We start from the raw sequence: 24101 nt of genomic DNA, 5'->3' as shown, positions 1-24101 counted from the left end.
GGAAAAAAACCCGCTGTGCACATGCTGCGGAAAATTCCGCGCGGAAACGCAGCGGATTATTTTCCGCAGCATGTCACTTCTTTCTGCGGATTCCGCAGCGGTTTTCAACCAGCACCAATAGGAAAGTGCAGTTGAAAACCCGCAGAGGAATCCACAGAAGAAACCGCGATGAAATCCGCAGTGAAAACCGCAGTGGTTTTGCACTGCGGATTTTCCAAATCCGCTGCGGAAACATCCGCAGCAGAATCCGCAACGTGGGCACATACCCTTAGGCCAAGTGCACACGAGGATTTGGTGACGTTTTTACCTCAGTATTTGTAAGCCAAAATTAGGAGTGAAACAAATACTGAGGTAAAAAAACCTCAACAAATACTTAACATGTGCATGTGACGTGGCCGTAGTTTGTAAGGAGGCGATAACTTCTTATTGTCAATTACTTTGTATTTTTAAATATTTTCCCTTTTCCCAGTAATGTTCCCTTTCTTGTTAGAAAGGTGTGTAAATGTACGAGCAGGGCACAATGCTGACATGAGGGGAGAGCTGTAGTACTGGGGTGAGCAGGTGACCGTTCTCTCAGTCACTGGGCGCCACCAGCAGCTTGGAAGTAAAGCTTGCAGGGATTTCTTTTCTACACCGCGCAATGTTACGGGCGGTTCCATTCAGTATTGCGACCCAGGTAAGCCAGGTGCGCGGAGGAATCAATGACATCCAACCTAATACATTATTCATGAGAAGAAGGGCCGGACCTGGGGGCCTGTACGTAAACTGTCTATAGGGGCGTAGCTTGGGAAGCAGGCTGTCTTTTTTCCTATTGGTCAGCTCTTGTAAGGCAGTCATGAATATGTAATTAGCCGGCCCCCAGTGGAGGGAACCAGGAAGCGGCTGCGGCCCAGGCGCCTCCCGCGGGACGAGGATCGGGGAGCTGCTGGTTGCGGGGAAGGTGAGTGGGGAATGAGAGAGTGGAGAGCGGCGGAGGCGGCGGCTGCCCGGACTATAGGCGACCCCGGTAGTGGCGGGGACGTGATGGGGGCGGGGCGCTGAGTGCCTGCTGCCGTAGAGAAGAGCGCTTCAGTCATGTGTGAGTGCCCGGTGATGTGAGGGGCGCCCGGTGTGCTGGGTGGCGGCTGTGTGCCCGGGTGTGGCCGGCTCAGCGCCTGTGTCTGCCTGGTACAACAGGTGTGTGCCGGAGGGCGGGGGTGGAAGTTCCACGGTGTCATATCCTCCTGTCACCCACCTGCAGAGCACTGCTCCTCCGCTGCACTGGCGCCGCTGCTGCTGGCAAAAGTTAGTCAGTGGCCGTGGAGCAGCATACATGGAGGATGGTAAAGTGCAGGTGCTGAACTCCCAATGTAGGGAGTGATGGAAATGCCTCCTTGTGTCTGATCATTCGTAGGGAGCGATGGCGATCCCCCCCGTATGTCTGATCTGTAGGGAGCGATGGTGATCCCCCCCCGTATGTCTGATCTGTAGGGAGCGAGGGCGATCCCTCCGTATGTCCGATCTGTAGGGAGCGAGGGCGATCCCTCCGTATGTCCGATCCGTAGGGAGCGAGGGCGATCCCTCTGTATGTCCGATCCGTAGGGAGCGAGGGCGATCCCTCCGTATGTCCGATCTGTAGGGAGCGCGGGCGATCCCTCCTTATGTCCGATCTGTAGGGAGCGCGGGCGATCCCTCCGTATGTCCGATCCGTAGGGAGCGAGGGCGATCCCTCCGTATGTCCGATCCGTAGGGAGCGAGGGCGATCCCCTCCGTATGTCCGATCTGTAGGGAGCGAGGGCGATCCCCTCCGTATGTCCGATCTGTAGGGAGCGAGGGCGATCCCCTCCGTATGTCCGATCTGTAGGGAGCGAGGGCGATCCCCTCCGTATGTCCGATCTGTAGGGAGCGAGGGCGATCCCCTCCGTATGTCCGATCTGTAGGGAGCGAGGGCGATCCCCTCCGTATGTCCGATCTGTAGGGAGCGAGGGCGATCCATCCGTATGTCCGATCTGTAGGGAGCGAGGGCGATCCCTCCGTATGTCCGATCTTTCCGTAGGGAGCGAGGGCGATCCCTCCGTATGTCCGATCTTTCCGTAGGGAGCGAGGGCGATCCCTCCGTATGTCCGATCTTTCCGTAGGGAGCGAGGGCGATCCCTCCGTATGTCCGATCTGTAGGGAGCGCGGGCGATCCCTCCGTATGTCCGATCTGTAGGGAGCGAGGGCGATCCCTCCGTATGTCCGATCTGTAGGGAGCGAGGGCGATCCCCTCCGTATGTCCGATCTGTAGGGAGCGAGGGCGATCCCCTCCGTATGTCCGATCTGTAGGGAGCGAGGGCGATCCCCTCCGTATGTCCGATCTGTAGGGAGCGAGGGCGATCCCCTCCGTATGTCCGATCTGTAGGGAGCGAGGGCGATCCCCTCCGTATGTCCGATCTGTAGGGAGCGAGGGCGATCCCCTCCGTATGTCCGATCTGTAGGGAGCGAGGGCGATCCCCTCCGTATGTCCGATCTGTAGGGAGCGAGGGCGATCCCCTCCGTATGTCCGATCTGTAGGGAGCGAGGGCGATCCCCTCCGTATGTCCGATCTGTAGGGAGCGAGGGCGATCCCCTCCGTATGTCCGATCTGTAGGGAGCGAGGGCGATCCCCTCCGTATGTCCGATCTGTAGGGAGCGAGGGCGATCCCCTCCGTATGTCCGATCTGTAGGGAGCGAGGGCGATCCCCTCCGTATGTCCGATCTGTAGGGAGCGAGGGCGATCCATCCGTATGTCCGATCTGTAGGGAGCGAGGGCGATCCCTCCGTATGTCCGATCTTTCCGTAGGGAGCGAGGGCGATCCCTCCGTATGTCCGATCTTTCCGTAGGGAGCGAGGGCGATCCCTCCGTATGTCCGATCTTTCCGTAGGGAGCGAGGGCGATCCCTCCGTATGTCTGATCTTTCCGTAGGGAGCGAGGGCGATCCCTCCTTTTGCGGCCGTATGTTCCGCAGAGAATGATGGCAAGACGGACAGGACATATCTGACGCTGAATTTTTTAAAATTAAATTCTGCATGTTTTTGACAATTTTTGTTGCATTGCTAAAACCTGCACTGCAGGAATTGTCAGGCCGTGGATGTTAAATCCGTGGCAACGCTCAATTTACTCTGTGGAAATAGCAGATAGGAGGAAGCCAAAAGCATTAGTATATTCGGGCTGTAGTTAGAAGAATTCGGAAGGCTCGCCTTATAGCGTTATGTATGCATGTATAGGTGCAACATTTCTGGGGTCAATGGAGCCTGATGTCAACGTCCGTCATGTAGAGATGAAACTGCAGCAACGTGATAAAGGAAGATCTTTATTGGGCTAAGAATGTCATTCCCCCAATGAGCCTAGTATCTGAGTTGAGCTATTTAATGAATTTGGCATTAGTTCAGATGTCCATGATTGCCGTACATCTTTATACCTGTTTTTCACAGAACATGTACCCATCATAGTCTATAGTACTGTAGACACGTCCGTGCTCTCTGCAGACTGAGTGTTCATCCCTTTTTGACAATTGTCGGTTTTTGATCCCAGTCATGGATCACTCATCCATTCATGCCTGTGGTCCTATGAAAAGCTCGGACAGCGCACTAATTACAGACCAGTACCTGCTTTGCACTGTCTGATGGGAGAATCAAGGATATTTTCCTCCAATTTTTTTTATTGCTTGTGATGAAATGGATACTGATGAAAACGGATCAGTTACATGCATGCCTCGCATCTGACTTATACAAACGACCCAAGGAACACGGAAGTGCCTCCTAATTACAGAAAAAATGCATTATTTCAATATGGTTTTCTTTATTTTCTTCTTCCTTTGTATTGCACACCCTAATGCAAAAGCCTATCCTTGATGTGCATGTGTGAGAGTGGCCTGCAGTAATATAATATAGCCGCGTGTGTTTTAGGATATGTCACTTTTACTCCGAGGGCAGGTGCAGAGGACTTTGTTTTCTCCATCCAAGAAGAGAAAAATGGTCCTATTGCGTTAATCACACTCATCAGAGTGGGATCCCAGTTTCTTTGGGGTGGACAGGAAAAAAAACTGCTTCACCTTCTCCATTGTGTCAGTCCGTGAAAATTGTCAGGAATAAACAGTCGCATGTACAAGCCCTTATTGACACACCTCTGTTTATTTTCAAAAGCTAAAGATAGACTGAGCTTTTAGGCCATGTTCACACTGGATGTAATTTCATAAGAAAACGTGCCCACTGTGCACTTAAAGCTGTGTGCCCATGATCGGCTTTTGGTGCTGTGTAATTTCCCTGTGCCAAACTCAACGTCATAGGCTATGTGCACACGTTGCGGATTAGGCTTATGAATTTCTGGTGCGGATTCTGTCTCTCCTGGCAGAAAACGCACCTGCGGTTTTTTGTGCGGTTCCGCAGCTTTTTTTTGTGCATTTTTGCGGATTTGCTGCGGTTTTTACCCCTGCGGTTTTCTATAATGGAGTGGGTACAAAAACGCTGCAGATTCACAAAAAAGAAGTGACATGCTACTTCTTTAAAACTGCAGCGTTTCCGCAGCGGATTTTCAGCAAAGTGTGCACAGCATTTTTTTTTTCTCATTGATTTACATTGTACTATAAATCAATTGCGGATCTGCAGCGTTTCTGCACTGCAAAAAACGCTGCGGATCCGCAGAGAATCCGCAACGTGTGCACATAGCCATACAGTTCCAGCAAAGTGGATGGGATTTAAAGAAATCCTACGGCCACTGTGCTTTTATATATTTATTTTTTTTACCCAGTGTAAACTGACCTGCTTTGTGTGTTTCAAATCCACAACATGTCAGTTTCTCTTGTGGATGAGTGTTATGTGCAGATCTCCCCATATCCCATATTTTGCGTACTATGAGGCACCGCAAATTTTCCATAGACTTCCTGCAAAATTCTCTACTGTATCTGTGTGGACAAATCCACACCATGAGCAGCTACACTGTAGGGTTTTTATCACGATCAACCAGGGCTGTGGAGTCGGTAAGCCAAATCTCCCGACTCCTCAATTTCCATGACAGACTCCACCATAATGGGCTCTGACTCCACGACTCTGACTCCGACTCCACAGCCCTGAGATCAACCACACTGACTTGCATCAAAAACTTCTGCAACTGTCCAATTCATCTCGGGCTTGCAGAAGTGCATCTGATTGCCTTCAAAACAACCTTAGGGTATGTGCACACGTAGATGGAACCTCTGCGGATTTTTCCACACCTGTTTTGGTAAATCCGCAGGTAAACCGCACTGCAGAATAACAGTGGATTTACCGCAATTTTTTTTGAGGATTTTGTGTGGATTTCACCTGCGGTTTTACACCTACGGATTCCTATTATGGAGCAGGTGTAAACCACTGTGGAATCCGCCAAAGAATTGACATGCTGCGGAATAAACGCAACGTTTCCGCACGTTTTTTTCCGCAGCATGTGCACTGTGGATTTTGTTTCCATAGGTTTACATGGTACTGTAAACGCATGGAAAGCTGCTGCAGATCCGCAGCAAAATCCGCAAAGTGTGCACATAGCCTTATTCCAATGAGTGGGAATTATTTTACTTTGCAGGAATGTCTGCCCAAACATATCTGTGTAGGGTCTCATCAGATTGTGCTGCAGACTTTACCACTTCGACATTGCAAGATTTCACCACCTTGACCGAATGAGCATGCTACGTATGTTTTTTTTTTTCTTTTTTTTTTTTTTTTTTTAATTTTACCATAATCGTGGCAAAAGCCTATTCTGTAATTTTCCAAAGTTGTGGCAAAACCTTACTGTTCTACTTCAGTTAAAATGTTTTTTTTCGCTCAGCAATGGTCAGCAGCATGTGGATGAAATTTGAAAACCTTTCGGATTTTCGGTATTTGCTTTCACATTGTGTGGCCACTGACGACCCGTCTACTGATACCTGCCAGGTTACATGTGTGATCGCTGTTATCGCCTATCTTATTCATTAGTTTGCTAGGTTTTACAGATACTTTCTATCTGTGGGGAAAAAAGGCTGTCTCTGTTCATGGACTCCTGTACTAGAATGGCAGGGTTTTGTCCTCAAACCGGTAGGATGTTTCTTCTCTCTTTATTTCTCTCTCCAAAAAAAAGACTTGTGAATAGCCTCTGTCTATGGAGAAACTGATGACATACATTATATTCGTCAAAAACTGTTGTGTGAACAATAGCCCCCGTACTCATTAGACTAGAGTCGGCTGAACCCGACTTTCATAGAGCACATAGGCGCTCACAGCCTACCAAGTATATGGGAGGGACACTGCCCCCTGAGGAAGCAGCGGCGAAACGCGCGTTGGGGTACCTGAGCTGTGGTAGTTGGCATCCGATGGGTAAGACAGGCTGGTTGATCTTTTTAAATGTACTTATTGCACTTTAGCTTTAGCCTTACGGCTTAATTACTGTATTAATCAGCCCCATATGGTCTTTACCCAGCACTATAGGTCTTTTCCTTGAGGTTCCCCCCTTCTTTATATTTATACATGTGGGTATTTGGAACGTTCTCTTGTTATGGATAGCCTGCCACGCCAGATTTTTTGCACCGTTTATCTTTAGATCTGTCCAATAGTTGTGATATTATCTATATACATTTTATGTGACCTTTTTCATATATTTGTGTGCCTTGTTTTTTCTGTATAATCAATAAAGAGTGGTATATTTTTATAGTACCTTGTCTTGGCACTTATTATTATATTCTTACTATTCTATGGTGTGGAATGTACAAACTCCAAGGTTGTTTTCATATGGTTTCTACTGTATATGGGAGGGACGACTGAGATGGCTGTTGTCTGAATGATCGGCAGAGGCATCGTTCGGCTGATGACCAGCTTAAGGCATAAACCTGTAGCCTCCTCCGATAAACATTAGATGGCTGTTGGCTTAATCATGGTTCAGCTTGACCTCTATCACCATTGATAAAACTGGTGAACAAACACAATTTCTAAAAAGTAGGTGCCCAAACAATGAAGGAATTAATACTCCCAACCCATGTTAACTTCATAGAGTATTCTGTTCTGCCAACTTTGTGGCAGCAATTTGAGGGTGGACTGTTCCTGTTCCAGGATGTTACAGGATATCTGATCCCAACTCCAACCACAAACCACCCAACATCTATGGTCAACCTGATCCCTCATGTCCATGTCTATAGTCCTAGTAGAATGAAGGTCCTTCTAGTAGAATGGGGGACCAATTGTATGATTTATGGTTTTGGAGTGAGATGTTTATCACATCCATAGTATGTGTACACACAAGGTTATGTTTTGTAGCTGTGCGACACGCATCCAGTGTGGCATAAGGTGGACCTTATGGCTTTTTTTTCTGCAAGCATGGTGTATTGTAAGAAATTCATAACAAGTTGTAAAGGACCAGGTTATGTTTCCGTTGCTGCATCATGTTACAGATGCCACATCACCGACTATACTTTTTTGTTTTTTTTGTTTTATTTTCTTAAATAATAAATTTCGACCCATCAGAGTAATAAAGCAAAGACGACCAGATTCTTGTGTACAAGACCTCCTACCATTCCACAGCACCTCTATAGGCATCATGCACCTGTCCTAGTCAATAGTACCGGGGTATGTTATCAGCTGATTGTGCAGGTAACAGCAGGCATGGTGTCACCTCCCAGTGTGTGAGTGGAATACAAATACCCCTTTAATGCCTCTGCAGTGTGCAGCAATGTCATGGCAATACCAGCAATAAACTAAAGGTACCATCACACTCAGCAACTTTGCAACGAGAACGACAACAATCCGTGACGTTGCAGCGTCCTGGATAGCGATCTCGTTGTGTTTGACACGCAGCAGCGATCTGGATCCCGCTGTGATATCGCTGGTCGGAGCTAGAAGTCCAGAACTTTATTTCGTCGCCAGGTCGGCGTGTATCGTCATGTTTGACATGGAGCTATCAACCAGCGAGAACGATAAGTGAGTCGCCGTTACGTCACAGGATCGCTCCTGCATCGTTCTGGAGCTGCTGTGTTTGACGTCTCTACAGCGACCTAAACAGCGACGCTGCAGCGATCTAGTTTAGGTTGGCTCGTTGTCTAGATCGCCGCAGCGTCGCTGAGTGTGACGGTACCTTAAGTTTCTACTGCAGTGTGTGACTAGACCCCTAAGGTTACTATTTAATGATTGTAAGCAGAGCTCTTGATGGCTGTGATGCAATGAATCCAGCTACAGGGTGATTAAATAAAATGCTTTTTGATGGGCACAATGCTGGACAAATCTTGTGCTCATCAGTTCAAGGTGTGCTTTTATGTAGGCGAACTGCTACCGTAATTTTTGGCATACAATGGATGTCCTGCCAGTCCATAAACAACTATACTTGGCTTTTCACCAGAATATGGACAAACAGGATGCGGAAGAGACTTCTCATTACAAACAATCTTGGGTGAAGGTAGAAACTTTGTTGGCACAACTTTCCAATTATATACAGTCTAATTATAAAACTATAAACATGGTGTGGACACAGTGTAAAACCTTTCGTATTATAGAACTGCCAACGTATAGAGGCTTTGGCCCATAAATACACAAAAGTAGAAGAGTGAATAGAATAAAGTAAATGCCCCAACAGTGTCCATCCCACAGGCCATATGATGTGCTTAGTGCGGAGATATCTTTAATGCAGCGGCACGTTAAGATATAATGACACCGGTATGTAGAAAGCGGGCACTGTCCATGAAGCGTTTCCAGATGAATATTGATCGCAGCCCTGTTGCACGTTTCAGCACAGCTTTCATCTGGAAGAGACTTGGAACGCGACTTCCGAAAATGTCTCATTAAAAGCATTGCTGTATAGCCAGAAAGCCAAATCTGACTCCTCAGTTTCCCTGACTTCCGACTCCCTCTTAGGCTACATTCCCATGATTCTGAAGTAGCAGCGCTCTGCACGCAGCGCATTTTTGCTGTGGTCAAAGGGCTGCAATCTATTGAACGCAGGTAAATCTGCATGTGTTCACTGAACCTTGCAGATTTACCGCATGCAATATATTCTATTGATGACATTTCTGTAGCAGAGACTAGCTACTCCACAAGAGAAATTGCCATGCTGCGGTCCTAAAAGATGTGCTGCATGTCCGTCTCTGCAGTAGATCCGTGAGTGCCGGTGCACTCATAGTAGACATGAGATTTCTAGAAATCCCATCCACTATGCTGTAACATCGGGCTGCTGTGGTTTTGACACTGCATAAATACGCATCGTGAAAACAGCAGCAATTCCTGATCGTGAGCACAATTCTTCACTACTGAGCATGTACATAAAGTGCAGCACAGAATCATCTCCACTAAAAGCCCAGATCCTTAGATCAGGGACAGAACAGACATTTATAGGACATTTCATAACTTTCCCAAATTCTTATGGAAACATTTACAGCGCATCCTACGTTGTACTAAACCCAATTTATTATATATTTTAAGAGTCAAGGTACCTTCACACGAAGCGACGCTGCAGCGATAGCAACAACGATGCCGATCGCTGCAGCGTCGCTGTTTGATCGCTGGAGAGCTGTCACACAGACTGCTCTCCAGCGACCAACGATGCCGAGGTCCCCGGGTAACCAGGGTAAACATCGGGTTACTAAGCGCAGGGCCGCGCTTAGTAACCCGATGTTTACCCTGGTTACCAGCGTAAAAGTAAAAAAAACAAACAGTACATGCTCACCTGCGCGTCCCCCAGCGTCTGCTTCCTGACACTGACTGAGCTCCGGCCCTAACAGCAGAGCGGTGACGTCACCGCTGTGCTTTCACTTTCACTTTAGCGCTCAGTAAGTGTCAGGAAGCAGACGCTGGGGGACGCGCAGGTGAGCATGTACTGGTTGTTTTTTTTACTTTTACGCTGGTAACCAGGGTAAACATCGGGTTACTAAGCGCGGCCCTGCGCTTGGTAACCCGATGTTTACCCTGGTTACCAGTGTAAAACATCGCTGGTATCGTTGCTTTTGCTTTCAAACACAACGATACACGGCGATCGGACGACCAAATAAAGTTCTGGACTTTATTCAGCGACCAGCGACATCACAGCAGGATCCTGATCGCTGCTGCGTGTCAAACTAAACGATATCGCTAGCGAGGACGCTGCAACGTCACGGATCGCTAGCGATATCGTTACAAAGTCGTTTCATGTGAAGGTACCTTCAGAGTTGGCCCATATTATACTGACTCCACAGCCCTGATAAAAGCAATGCGTTTCAGGGCATCATAGCCCCTTTTTTTTCCCCTAAGCCCTTATTGAATGCGACCCTTGGATAAATAGAACTGCACTTTATTTTTTTTGTTGTTTGTGGGGGGGAGGGGGGATTTTCTGGTATGTGGGTCAAACTGAAGAGTTGGTTTTGTACACTTGTTCCATGAACTGCATTGTGGCTGACATTCGGTTGTCTTGTGCGAGGTTACTGACGCCCTCTTTCGTCAGCAGTTTATACATGGCGTGAGTAAACATTACACATAGGATATACATATCTTCCTCACACTAGTCAGTAGTTTATACAAATAGTTCTTGTGACCATATTAAGACTGCAGTAGTGACTCCCTGTTATGTCTGGCAACCAAGAATATTTGGGTGATGGAAAAAGCAATGTGAACTCCTGATTGATGGCTTGTATTAAATTGCCATCACCTTTTAAAACAGCACTGAGTATATAATGGCAAACACTTACTGTATGGATCCCGTCTGTAAATACATTGCTTGGCATAGTTTGTATTGATCCAAGGAGCCATCTTGCATAGTCCTGAGCTGTAATCGTGTTTCTACTGCTTGCTGCAGGAAACTGTCTACAACTTGTTAAAGGGTACCTTCCACCAGGCTTTGCTACCCCATTTGAGAGCAGCGTGATGAAGGGTCAGAGACCCTGATAACAGCGATGTCACTGGGCTGCTTGTTGCAGGTTTGATAAAATCCCTATTTTCTCTGTTGTAGCTTTAGCAGTTCTCTAAATGCTGATCTCTGTGTAACCCCTCCCACACCACTGACCGTCAGCTTTTGTGTATGCTATGCATAGGCAGAAAGCTGTGGTGGGTGTGCATTTGAACTGCATGGCAACAGATTTACTAGCGATAATCTGCTAATTGAAATTTATATAACCTACAGGAAGCAACCCAGTAAGTGACACATTGCTGGAATCGGGGTCTCTGCCCTGACATCATGCTTCTGTCAGATTAGGTAGCACAAATTTGGTGACAAATTAACGGACTCCACAGTGAGGGTACCATCACACCAGCTGGTATTGCCATACCTCTACCACGTAGAACCTGAAAATCTATTGGTTTTTTTTTTTCAGTGGTTGTGGCTTTTTCTTTTTCAGAAATAATTTTAGGCAGAAGTTTTTAGAACTGTTTCTTTGGAAATCAGTGTTATCTAAGATATAAAGCTGAATGTGTGTATGTCCGGGATTGGCATCTGAACCGTCGCAGCTACAGCCACAAAATTTTGCACATTCACACGTCTGGACCCCGAGAGCGTCAAAGCTATGTTGTGAGGTGAAATTTTAACCCCCGCGCTTTCCAATTCACCAAACAATTTTGCCCCTATCTACATAATGGGGAAAAAATTAAAGGAAAAGTGTTGGAGGCAAATTAACAGCTGCCAGATGTGAACAAGGGGGACTTAAAGAATGAGAGTGATGGCGCCAAAGACTATATACTGTACAGTTGCTAAGGTGGGGCCCCGACATGGGATAATCACCACACCACCACGGGGATATGAACACACACACAAAATGCGCCATACACTACCACGTGCTCGAACACATATACCACCCTCAGCGCACATTTCACCACACATACACCAACCTCGCCACATAAAAGTCGAAACACAAGTCGCCGCTCAAAACTCGCCACGCGCAAAACTCTCCACATGCAAAACTCGCCACACGTGCAAAACTCACCTCATGGAAAACTCGCCACACGCAAAACTCGCCACACGCAAAACTTGCACACGCGGAAAAATTGCCACATGCACAAAAGTTGCAACACATGCAAAAGTTGCCTCACACAAAACTTGCACATACTCAAAAGGCACCACACATAAAACTCGCCACACGCAAAACTCGCCATGCGCAAAACTTGCTGCACACAACTTGCTACACTAACCTGTCACATGCAACTCGACACACAAAAAGTCGCTACATGCATGTCGCCACACGCAACTCAACACACACAACTTGACACACGAAACTCGCCCTAAAACACACACAAGTCTGGTATTATCCTTCAAAAATAAAAATCTGATTAATAAGCAGACAAACTACAAGAGCAACAAATGTACCATATAGGAATCCGGCAGCTGTCAGTCACATGACCTGTCTATTATGTGTATGTGTGAGCTAATATATACTGCCTGGGGGTGGGCTTACTGTTGGCTGGCAATTTAGCTTACAAATACTGAGGTAAAAATACTGACCAAATAACGTGTGAACGAGGTCTAATACAGGAGGAGATGACATACAGATATATACTATATACAGGAGGAGATGACACACAGGTATATACTATTTACAGGGGAGATGACACACAGGTATATACTATATACAGGAGGAGATGACACACAGGTATATACTATATAGAGGAGGAGATGACATACAGGTACATACTACATACAGGAGGAGATGACACACAGGTATATACTATATACAGGAGCAGATTACCTACAGGTATATAGTATATACAGGAGGAGATGACATACAGGTATATGCTATGTATAGGAGGAGATGACATACAGGTATATACTATATACAGGAGGAGATGACACAGATATATACTATATGTAGGTGAGATGACACACAGGTATATACTATATACAGGAGGAGATTACATACAGGTATATATTATATATAGGAGGAGATGACATACAGGTATATACTATATACAGGGGAGATGACACACAGCAGGTATATACTATATACAGGGGAGATGACATACAGGTATATACTATATACAGGAGATGACATACAGGTGTATACTATATATAAGGGAGATGACAAACATGTATATACTGAGGTGAAAATGAGAGGTGTGAGGTGAAAATGAAAAGGTGTTAGTGCAAAATGAGAGGAGTGAGGGAAAATAGTGGAGTGATCGGAAAATGACAGATGTGAGGTCGAAATGACAAGTGTTAGGGGGAATGAGAGGTGTGAGGGAGAAAATGAGAGGCGTGATGGGAAAATAAGAGAAGTGAGGTGCTATAACTAACCACAGATATTTACTATGCCCAGGCAACACCGGGCTCTTCAGCTAGTACTTTATATAGATTAAATCTATTTATAAACTGTAAAATGTTGTTCAAGGGTAGACATGTACTTTAATAGTCCAGCCAACTAATGCCTTATAAAATCGGCTTACAATGCTATAAAATAACTCCAAAAAAGTAGCTCTCCTTACCAGAACCTCTACCTTTTCTGTGTTATTTTATAGCATTCTAAGCTGATCAAAATAAGGAATACATCAGGTGGCTGGACGGCCTTTTTGGGCATGCAGTTCCCCATGGGAACATGTCAGATATTTGCTGTGGATTTACATGTAGAAAACCTAGCAGTGAACCAGGCTTTTCTATCTCCAGCAATCTATATGGACTGGTGGCTTGTATGTGAGGCCACCACTCAATTTTAATTGACAGGGCATTTTAGTGCCTGAAGGCAGTCAGAGGTTGGACACCCACTGATCACAAAGTTAGCAGCTAGGAATAAATCCCTTTAAAGGGATCCTGTCAGCAGAATTGTGCACAGTAACCTACAGACAGTGTCAGGCTGGCGCCGTTATACTGATTACAATTGATACCTTGGTTGATGAAATCTGTCTTTTGGTTGTTTTTTTTTTTTTTTTTTTTTTTTTTTTTTTTAATTTTCTGTTTTGAGTTAATGATATGCTCGTGCTTCAGGGTCACTGACCCACCCCCTATTTTACATACTGAATATAATGTTTTGAAGGAGAAAAAAAATTTCACTCACCTGGCGCTTGTGCTGTAGTATGATGGCATGTATAATGTCTATGTAATTTTATTTGGTGATATACATGTATTCAGAAAGGGAAAAAAACTCTCAAAATGGCACTGGCTGCACCTGCGCAGTAACAGGCAGTGCCATCTTGGTGGAGACAAATTATTATTTTCCTGTAGCAAAATGGCTTCAGCGCCAGCACAGTAGCATCTATCAGATCAGCGATTGATGCTACTGTGCTGGTGCGGCCGGCACAGTTTTGAGGTTTTTTTTTTCTGAATACATGTATATCACCAAGTAAAATAATTACATGGACATTATACAGGTGATCATACTCCAGTGCCTGCCTGCTAAATGTGAAATTTTCTCTTTTCCAAAACCTATTATATTCATTATGGAAAATAGGGTGCAGGTCACTGAGGGATCACTGACCTGTCATAAGCCATACGGATAAATACCTAATCGGAGCACCACATCATAAAGGCCTCCCCCGGCGCTGACCTGACACTGTAGATTACTGTGCACAATCCTGCTGACAGGTTCCCTTTAAAGACTGATTTGATTTACCCCTTGTATTTTGGGGTAGTGTACTAGTTTGACAGACCGATTTGCTCATCTCTAACGCTATGTGCACACGTAGGAAATGTGGTGCAAAATTTTCTGCACTAAATCTGCATCTGCTGGCAGAATCCGCAGGTGCGTTTTTTATGCGTTTTTTGTGCAGATTTTATTTCTATAATGGAGGAGTGCAGAAACGCTGCAGAACCGCACAAAAGAAGTGACATGCACTTCTTTGAAATCTGCAGCGTTTCTGCACAGATATTTCTGCACCATGTGCACAGCTTTTTTTTTTCACATTGATTTACATTGTACTGTAAATCACAGTGCAGTTCTGCAGCGTTTCTGCTGCAGAAAAATCTGCTGCAGATCTGCACCAATTCTTCACTAAATCTGCATCATGTGCACATACCCTAATTCTCAGCGATCTACATGTGCTTCTCACAAAACTTAGAATATCATCAAACAGTTACGGTAAATTATTTCAGTTCTTCAATACAAAAAGTGAAACTCGTATATTATATAGTCATTACAAACAGAGTGATCTATTTCAAGTGTTTTGTTTGTTCATGTTGATTATGAAAACCCAAAAGTCATTATCTCAGTAAATTACAATACTTTATAATAGCAGCTTGAAAAATGATTTTAAAATCTGAAATGTTGGCCTACTGAAATGTATGTTCAGTAAATGCACTCAATACTTGGTCGGGGCTCCTTTTGCATCAATTGCTGCATCAATGCGGATTGGCATGGAGGCGATCAGCCTGTGGCACTGCTGAGGTGTTATGGAAGCCCAGGTGGCTTTGATAGCAGCCTTCAGCTCGTCTGCATTGTTGGGTCTGGGGTGTCTCATTTTCCTCTTGACAATACCCCATAGATTCTCTATGGGGTTAAGGTCAGGCGAGTTTGCTGTCCCATCAAGCACAGTGATACTGTTGTTTGTAAACCAGGTATTGGTACTTTGGCAGTGTGGACAGGTGCCAAGTCCTGCTGGAGAATGACATTTCCATCTCCAAAAAGCTTGTCGGCAGAGGGAAGCATCAAGTGCTTTAAAATGTCCTGGTAGATGGCTGAGCTGACTTTGGTCTTGATAAAACACAGTGGACCTACACCAGCAGATGGCATGGCTCCCCAAACCATCACTGATTGTGGAAACCTCACACTAGACCTCACGCAGCTTGGATTGTGGCCTCTCCACTCTTCCTCCAGACTCTGGGACCTTGATTTCCAAATGAAATGCAGAATTTACTTTCATCTGGAAACACCACCTTGGGCCACTGAGCAACAGTCCAGTTCTTTTCCTCCTTGGCCCAGGTAAGACGCTTCTGGCATTGCCTATTGGTCATAAGTGGCTTCACACAAGGAATGCAACACTTGTAGCCCATGTCCTGGATACATCTGCGTGTGGTGGCTCTTGAAGCAATGACTCCAGCAGCAGCAGTCCACTCCTTGTGAATCTCCCCCAAATTTTTGAATGGCATTTTCTTAACAATCCTTTTAGGCTATGGGCCCACGTTGCGGATTTCTCCGCACCGTTTTTAAAAATCCGCAGGTAAAACACACTGCTTTTTACCTTCAGATTACCCACAGATTTCACCTGTGGGTTTTACACCTGCAGATTCCTATTGAGGAACAGGTGTAAAACACTGCGTAATCCGCACAAAGAATTGACATGCTGTGGAAAATAATCCACAGCGTTTCTACGCAGTATTTTCTGCACCATGGGTTTGTTTTTCCATAGGTTTACATGGTACTGTACACCGCATGGAAAACTGCTGCGGATCCGCAGCCAAATCCAGAACGTGTGCGCATAGCTTTAGATTGCTTGCTTATTCAGTCTCTTATTACTCATCATTTTCACAGTTACTATGGACCTTCATCGGGTTCATTTCAAAACAAGCGAATGATGCCGATTATATAATAGTACATGGGCATTTAGACGTTCCAACACAATTCCTTTCCTATCATTAAGGGTTAACAGTATTGAACATTATCTTGTTTTTCTCCATGAACTTTGGTCAGCCATTTAATCTGTCTGTCCCATGTGCCTTAATTAGACCTTCCACAATAAACGAGGGTGTGCTGGGAAGTTAGGGACTACAGCGTGGAGTTTGGGTGGATTTAGGGAAGGGCAGCTACAAATTCCAGGTGGTTTTCTCTTCTGCTTCCCAGCTTTTGAGTCAGTGGCGTGTTCTCAGACTTTGTTTCAAGTTGTGAAAGTGTCTGCAAAGTATCTGTCATGTTTTTACCTGGTTCTACCATATTATCTGTTCATTGTCACTTGTATTGTAGGTTGTTCTTGGCTATTAGGCTATGGTAAAAGAGTAAGAACACCTATATCTTATTGACATGGTATGTTGAGAGGATTTTACAGAAGATTTTGTTAAAAACAAAACAAAAAAACTCTTCCAATATTCTTTGAAGATTTTCCATCGTCTTCGATGTACGAAATACACATCACTCATACAGATATTTTCCGACAAGTGGTTTTGAAAACCTCGCTGCTGAAAGGAGAAACAAAAGTGATACATTATTACTTTAATGTAGATTACTTGTAAGATTTGATTCTTATTTGACGCTGTTCAAAAACGCTGCAAAAAAATGCATGGGGAGGGGAAAAAACCTTAAAAATCGCATCAGATATGAAAAACCTCGTTGGGGAAAAAGTGTGTGCATGGGTTTGTAACACTGATTTATTTTGAAAACCATGTCTGATTGATTTACACTCATGCAACAAGGGGAAGCGCCAAACACCCATGTGCACAAACCCTTTAGTCTATGTTCCTACAATGAGTACGGTATTTGACAAGTTTTTGAAGTTGCAGAATTTCTGCAGCATTTTTGCACCGTTTGTTCCCCAGGCAGTGGCAACTTTTTAGTATCTGGTAACTGCAGGAGTGGGGAAAATAAGTATTTGATACACAGCCGATTTTACAAGTTTACCCACCTACAAAGAATGCAGAGATCTGTTTTTTTATAGTAGGTACAGTTCAAGTGTGAGAGACAGAATCTTTAAAAAAGAAAATCCAGAAAATCACTTTGTATGATTTTTACATAATTAATTAGCATTTTATTGCATGCAATAAGTATTTGGTATAATAGAAAAACAACTTATTTGGTACAGAAACTTTTCTTGCAATTTTTAGAGTTCAGAGGTTTCCTGTAGTTCTTGATTATCGTATATACTAGAGTATAAGCCGACCTGAGTATAAGCCGAGACCCCTAACTTTGACACCAAAAACTGGGAAAACTTATTGACTCGAGTATAAGCCTAGGGTGGAAAATGCAGCAGCTACCGGTAAATGTTAAAAAAAAATAAAAATAGATACCAATAAAAGTTAAAATTAATTGAGACATCAGTAGTTTAAGTGTTTTTGAATATCCATATTGAATCATTAGCCCCATATAATACTCCATACAGTTCATTATGGCCACATAAGATGCCCCATATAATGCTTCATAAAGTTTGATGGGCCCCATGAGATGCTCCATATTAAAATATGCCCCCTATAATGCTGCACAAAGGTTAATAATGGCCCCATAAGATGCTCCATAGACATTTGCCCCATATAATGCTGCACAAATGTTGATTATGGCCCCATAAGATGCTCCAGAGATATTTGCCCCATATAATGCTGCACAAATGCTGATTATGGCCCCATAAGATAATAATAATTATTATTTATATAGCGCCAACATATTCCGCAGCGCTTTACAGTTTAACAGTTTCAAACAACAATCATAGGTAACAATGTTAGCAATACAATAATAAAGCAAAATAAGACGACCCTGCTCGTGAGAGCTTACAATCTACAATTAGGTGGGGGAGATACAAAGTACAGGTGTGTATTTACAATGATGGTCCAGCCATCTTCAGGGGGTGGGGGATAGATTGAGATAGTGAATGGGCTACACACACACACACAAGCATAAAACCTTGATTAGTTAATGTGGTAGGCAGCTCTGAACAAATGAGTTTTGAGCGAGCGCCTAAAACTATGCAAGTTGTGGATGGTCCTAATATCTTGTGGTAGAGCATTCCAGAGGATTGGCGCAGCACGGGAGAAGTCTTGGAGTCGGGAGTGGGATGTATGGATTAATGCCGAGGTTAGTCAAAAGTCATTTGCAGAGCGCAGCGGTCGGTTAGTCCAATAGACAGAAATGAGGGAGGAGATGTATGGGGGTGCCGCACTGTGGAGAGCTTTGTGGGTGAGAACAAGAACTTTGAATTGTATCCTGTAATGAATGGGCAGCCAGTGTAATGACTGGCGAAGAGCGAATGCATCTGAGTAACGATTAGCCAGATGGATAACCCTGGCTGCTGCATTAAGGATGGACTGGAGAGGGGAAAGTCGCGTGAGGGGGAGGCCAATTAATAGAGCATTGCAGTAGTCCAGGCGGGAGTGGATCAGGGCGACAGTGAGGGTTTTTGTTGTCTCCATGGTAAGAAAAGGGCGGATTCTAGAGATGTTCTTTACGTGTAAGCGGCACGAGCGGGCAAGCAATTGTATATGGGATGTGAAGGAGAGATCAGAGTCAAACAAAACACCCAGACAGCGCGCCTGCTGCCGGGGAGTTATTATGGTGCCACCCACGGAGAGGGAAATGTCAGATTTAGGGAGGTTAGTAGATGGCGGGAGCAGAAGAAGTAAAGTTTTGGAGAGGTTGAGTTTCAGATGGAGAGCGGACATGATGTTGGAGACTGCGGACAGACAGTCAGTGGCGTTCTGTAGTACAGCGGGGGTAAGGTCAGGGGATGACGTGTATAATTGTGTGTCATCAGCATAAAGATGGTACTGAAAGCCAAATCTTCTGATGGTCTGTCCAATTGGGGCTGTGTAGAGGGAGAAGAGAAGAGGGCCAAGGACTGAGCCCTGGGGTACCCCGACAGTGAGAGGAAGAGGAGATGAAGTGGAACCAGAGAACAGAACACTGAAAGAGCGGTCAGAAAGATAGGAGGAGAACCAGGAGAGAGCAGTGTCCTTAATGCCTAGTGACTGGAGCCTAGAGAGTAGGAGAGGGTGGTCAACAGTGTCAAAAGCTGCAGAAAGGTCGAGAAGAATGAGTAGAGAGTGGTCACCGTTACACTTTGCTGTCAGAAGGTCATTGGTCACCTTGATGAGTGCAGTTTCTGTCGAATGTAGGGGGCGGAAACCGGACTGTGAAGGGTCTAGGAGGGAATGAGTGGAGAGGTAACGGGTAAGGCGGGAGTAGATCAGGCTCTCCAAGAGTTTAGAGATGAAGGGGAGATTGGAGACCGGTCTGTAGTTGTTTGTGCAGGATGGGTCGAGGGTGGGTTTTTTAAGTAATGGAGTAATGATAGTGTTTGAAGGAGGAGGGGAAAATGCCAGAGGAGAGGGAGAGATTAAAGATTGTGGTTAGGTGAGTTGTGACAACTGGAGAGAGAGACTGGAGGAGGTGTGAGGGAATGGGGTCGGTAGTGCATGTAGTCGGACGAGAAGAGGAGAGGAGCTTGGAGACTTCTTCTTCTGTGATGGGATCGAATGTGGAGAGTGAGCCAGGGGAGATGCAGGGAGGGATGGGAGTCATTGCACTTGGTGTCTGGGAGCGGATTTCCTGACGGATATAGTCTATTTTCTCTATAAAGTGGGAGGCCAGGTCATCAGCACAAATGTCTGTGATAGGATCTTGTGCTTTTGGCCTCAGGAGGGATTGAAAGGTGTTAAAGTTTCTTGGGGTTGCTGGATAGTGAGGAGATCAGGGTGGTGTAGTAGGTCTGTTTAGCAAGGTGAAGGGCAGAGTTATAGGTTCTTAACATAAATTTGAAGTGTGTGAAGTCTTCTGGTGTGCGTGTTTTCCTCCATAAGCGTTCAGCACTCCTAGAGCATTGCTGGAGAAATCGGGTTTGCGATGTGAGCCAGGGCTGTTTCACTCTGTGTTTGGAGGTTCTGAGGGTGAGGGGAGCTACTTGTTCAAGGGTGCTTCTAAGGCTACGTTCACATTTGCGTTGTGCGCCGCAGCATCGGCGCCGCAGCGCACAACGCAAACAAAAACGCAGCAAAACGCATGCACAACGCTGCGTTTTGCGCCGCATGCGTCGTTTTTTTCATTGAATTTGGACGCAGCAAAAATGCAACTTGCTGCGTCCTCTGCGCCTGGACGCGGGCGCCGCAGCGACGCATGCGGCGCAAAACGCAAGTGCGCCGCATGTCCATGCGCCCCCATGTTAAATATAGGGGCGCATGACGCATGCGGCGCCGCTGCGGCGCCCGACGCTGCGGCGCTGGCCGCAAATGTGAACGTAGCCTAAGAGTGTCGTTGTAGTGATGTACAGCCAGATCAGGACATGAAAAAGAAGAGATTGGGGACAATGCTGAGTGTAGGGAGTCTGAAAGTGTATGAGGGTTAATGGCATGTAGATTTCTGAATGTGTTGTAGGTAGGAGAGTGCTGGGGTGGGGGAGGAATTGTGAGTGTGAAGGATAGAATGTTGTGATCAGAGAGGGGAAGCGGTGAGTTATCTAGGTAGGAGATTGAACAGAGCCGGACAAAGACCAGCTCCAGGGTATTACCGTCTTTGTGCTCCATAGAGATATTTGCCCCATATAATGCTGCACAAATGCGGATTATGACCCCATAAAATGCTCCATAGAGATATTTGCCCCATATAATGCGGCACAAATGCGAATTATGGCCCCATAAGATGCTCCATAGAGATATTTGCCCCATATAATGCGGCACAAATGCTGATTATGGCCCCATAAGATGCTCCATAGAGATATTTTCCCCATATAATGCTGCACAAATGTTGAATATGGCCCCATAAGATGCTCCATAGAGATATTTGCCCCATATGCTGTTGCTGCGATGCAAAAAAAAAAAAAAAGGCATACTCTCCTCTCGTTGCTCAGGCCCCCGGCACTTGCAATATTCACCTGTCCTCGTTCCACCGCCGGGCACCGGTTCTCTTCCGTGTCCTCTGCACTGACGTTCATGCAGAGGGGGCTTACTAACCACGTCATCGCGCCCTCTGACCTGAGCGTCACAGCAGAGGACGCTTAAGACAGAACCGGTGCCCAGCGGTGGAAAGAGGACAGGTGAATATCGGAATGCTGCTCATCCTCCCCATTATACTCACCTGCTCCCGGCGCAGTCCCTGGCAGCTTCCCTGATGGTCTTCTCCAGGCGCTGACAGCTTCTTCCAGCATTGAGCGGTCACCGATACCGCTCATTACAGTAATGAATATGCGGCTCCACCCCTATGGGAGTGGAGTCGTGTCCATATTCATTACTGTAATGAGCGGTACCATGTGACCGCTCAACGCTGGAAGAAGCTGTCAGCGCCTGGAGACCATCGGAGATGCTGTGACCTCGCCAGGAGCAGGTGAGTATGTCACAGCAGCCACTCCCCCTCCCCCCCCCCCCCCCCTGGGACAATGACTCGAGTATAAGCAGAGTGGGGCACTTTTCAGCCTAAAAAAAAATGGGCTGAAAATCTCGGCTTATACTCGAGTATATACAGAAAGTTTGCACGCACTACAGCAGGTATTTTGGCCCACTCCTCCATACAGATCTTCTCCAGATCTTTCAGGTTTTGTTGCTGGGCTGGGCAACATTGAGTTTCAGCTTCCTCTAAAGATTTTCTATTGGGTACAGATCTGGAGACTCGCTAGTAGAGTTGAGCAAATTTGTTTGGATTTGGTTCCAAATACGATCGGCAGCGAATATTGTTTTTGCAATATTCGTCGAACACAGCTGAACGTCATTGGAGGCAATGGAAGTAGATACTACCGAATAGGTTCGTAACCGATCATCAAATATACATTTGGCACGAATATGGTACTAATATGGCAAATTCAGATTCGGTGACCGAATCCAAACAGATTCGCTCAACTCTGCTCGCTAGGCCAATCCAGGACCTTGAAATGCTTCTTACGGAGCCACTCCTTATTTGCCCTGGCTGTGTTTTTCAGGTCATTGTTATGCTGGATAATCCATCCACGACCCATCTTCAATCTTCTTGCTGAGGGAAGGAGGTTGCCGGCAAAAATTTTGCAATACATGACCCCACCTATGCTCCCTTTAATGCGGTACAGTCGCCCTGTCCCCTTATCCAAAAAGCACACCGAAAGTATGATGTTTCCCCCACTATGCTTCATGGCTGGGATGGTGTTCTTGGGGTTGTACTTTTCCTTCTTCCTCCTCCAAACATGGTGTGTGAAGTTGATACCAAAAAGTTCTGTTTTGTTCTCATCTGACCACAATGACCTTCTCCCATGCCTCCTCTGGATCATCCAGAAGGTGACTGGCAAACTTCAAACTGGTCTGGCCATTTGCTGGCATGAGCAGGGTGACCTTGCGTGCCCTGCAGGATTTTAATCCATGATGGCGTAGTGTTTTACTAACAGTAATGTTTGACACTGTGGGCTCTCTTCAGGTCATTGACCAGGTCCTCCCATGTAGTTCTGGACTGATTCCCTGACTTTTCTCAGAATGATCCTTGCCGCACAAAGCAAGATCTTGCATGGAACCCCAGATTGAGGAAGACTGACAGTCATCTTGTGTTTCTTCCATTTTCTAATAATTGAGCCAACAGTTATCTTCTCCCCAGGCTGCTTGTATATTTAATGAAGCCCATCTCAGCCTTGTGCAGGTCTATAATTTTTTCCCTGGTGTCTTTAGACAGCTCTTTGGTCTTGGCCATGATGGAGAGGTTGGAGTGTGATTGATTGTGTGGACAGGTGTCTGAGTAATGAGTTGAAACAGGTGCAATTAATACAGGTAATTAGTGCAAAGTAGGAGGGTTTCTTAAAGAAAAACAGGTCTGTGATACCCACAATTCTCGCTGATTTGTAGGTGATAAAATACTTAAAGGGCACCTGTCACCCCGTTTTTTCAGTATGAGATAAAAATACTGTTAAATAGGGCCTGAGCTGTGCATTACAATAGTGTATTTTGTGGACCCCGATTCCCCACCTATGCTGCCGAAATACGTTACCAAAGTAGCCGTTTTCGCCTGTCAATCAGGCTGGTCTGGTCAAAAGTGCGTGGTGCCTTCCCCCAGATCTTTCTTAGTTTTCCGTTGGTGGCGTAGTGGTTTGCGCATGCCCAAGGTCCCGAATCCACTGCACAGGGGAGTTGAAAGAGCGCGATGTGCACTATTTCATTGGTGATCGGTGGGGGTGGCCATCTTCCTTTGGCCGCGCGTGCGCAGAAGCGGCGCTCTGCTGGCCGCGGGATGCCGCGCGTGCGCAGATGGAGATCGCGGCGGCCATTTTCCTGAAGCCGAGATGCGAACTCTGCTTCAGGAAAATGGCCGCCGCGATCTCCATCTGCGCACGCGCGGCATCCCGCGGCCATTTTCCTGAAGCCGCGGCCAGCAGAGCACCGCTTCTGCGCATGCGCGGCCAAAGGAAGATGGCCGCCCCCACCGATCACCAATGAAATAGTGCACATCGCGCTCTTTTAACTCCCCTGTGCAGTGGATTCGGGGACCTTGGGCATGCGCAAACCACTACGCCACCAACGGAAAACTAAGCAAGATCTGGGGGAAGACACCACGCCCTTTTGACCAGACCAGCCTGATTGACAGGCGAAAACGGCTACTTTGGTAACGTATTTTGGCAGCATAGGTGGGGAATCGGGGTCCACAAAATACACTGTTGTA

At 46.0% G+C, this 24101-nt stretch overlaps 1 protein-coding gene across 4 annotated transcripts in view; it reads left to right on the top strand.

Annotated features, from left to right (window-relative positions):
* The first annotated feature begins 801 nt into the window (after positions 1-801).
* Positions 802-24101, top strand: part of LLGL2 (LLGL scribble cell polarity complex component 2) — a 104792-nt gene continuing 81492 nt past the window's right edge. For 2 of the 4 annotated variants that reach the window (XM_077251505.1, XM_077251503.1), the window contains exon 1: positions 802-940. The gene's annotated coding sequence lies outside the window, so the exon portion shown is untranslated. The other 2 variants (XM_077251507.1, XM_077251504.1) reach the window with 2 other exon arrangements.

The sequence above is a fragment of the Ranitomeya variabilis genome, chromosome 4, assembly GCF_051348905.1.
Source record: "Ranitomeya variabilis isolate aRanVar5 chromosome 4, aRanVar5.hap1, whole genome shotgun sequence".
NCBI lineage: Eukaryota > Metazoa > Chordata > Amphibia > Anura > Dendrobatidae > Ranitomeya > Ranitomeya variabilis.
This window is presented reverse-complemented; position numbering and strand designations above follow the sequence as displayed.